The 738-nt window shown below is 43.6% G+C and overlaps 1 pseudogene; it reads right to left on the reverse strand.

Moving 5' to 3' along the window:
• Positions 1-377: 377 nt before the first annotated feature.
• LOC129517039 (5S ribosomal RNA) lies at positions 378-498 on the reverse strand (annotated as a pseudogene).
• Positions 499-738: the final 240 nt, after the last annotated feature.

Raw genomic sequence — 738 nt, forward strand, 5'->3', positions numbered from 1 at the left:
ACTGTAATATATTTGTTTATGTATGTATTTATCACTCCTACAAGATGGTACTCAGGGCCATATAAAATTTACCTTTATCTACTATATGCAAAACCATCCACCATGTGAACACAATGCTCTGTACATAGTAGATTCTCTCTCTCTCTTTTTTTTTCATAGTAGATTCTCTAAAAGTGTGTGTGTTGGGGGACCTGGGTGGCTCAGTTGGTTAAGGGTCCAATGTAATTTCAGCACAGATCATGATCTCAAGATTATAAGATTGAGCCCTATGTCAGGCTCTGTGCTCAGCATGGATACTGCTTAGGATTCTCTCTCTCTCTCTCTTGCTCTCTGCCTCTCTCTCTGCTTTCTTTCTCTCTCTCTCTCTCTCAATCTAAAGCTTACAGCACCCCCGGGATTCCCAGGCGGTCTCCCATCCAAGTACTAACCAGGCCCGACCCTGCTTAGCTTTGGAGATCAGACGAGATCTGGTGCATTCAGGATGGTATGGCCGTAGAGTCTCTCAATCTAAAAAAAAGATGTGTGTGTGTGTGTGTGTGTGTGTGTGTGTGTGTGTGTGTGTGTGTGTTGGATGGTAAGACCCCGCTAGAATGTTTTCAGGATTATAGGTAGACTCTGTTTAAGGCATCTAGCACAACCCTCGGCACATACTTGGCTGTCATCTGGAAACATCATGCTAAGGTTTAATGGCTGATAACTGTGCCAGGCCATTTCTATAGGGGTATTTAACGAGGAATC

The sequence above is a fragment of the Nyctereutes procyonoides genome, unplaced genomic scaffold (assembly GCF_905146905.1).
Source record: "Nyctereutes procyonoides isolate TBG_1078 unplaced genomic scaffold, NYPRO_anot_genome, whole genome shotgun sequence".
Lineage (NCBI taxonomy): Eukaryota > Metazoa > Chordata > Mammalia > Carnivora > Canidae > Nyctereutes > Nyctereutes procyonoides.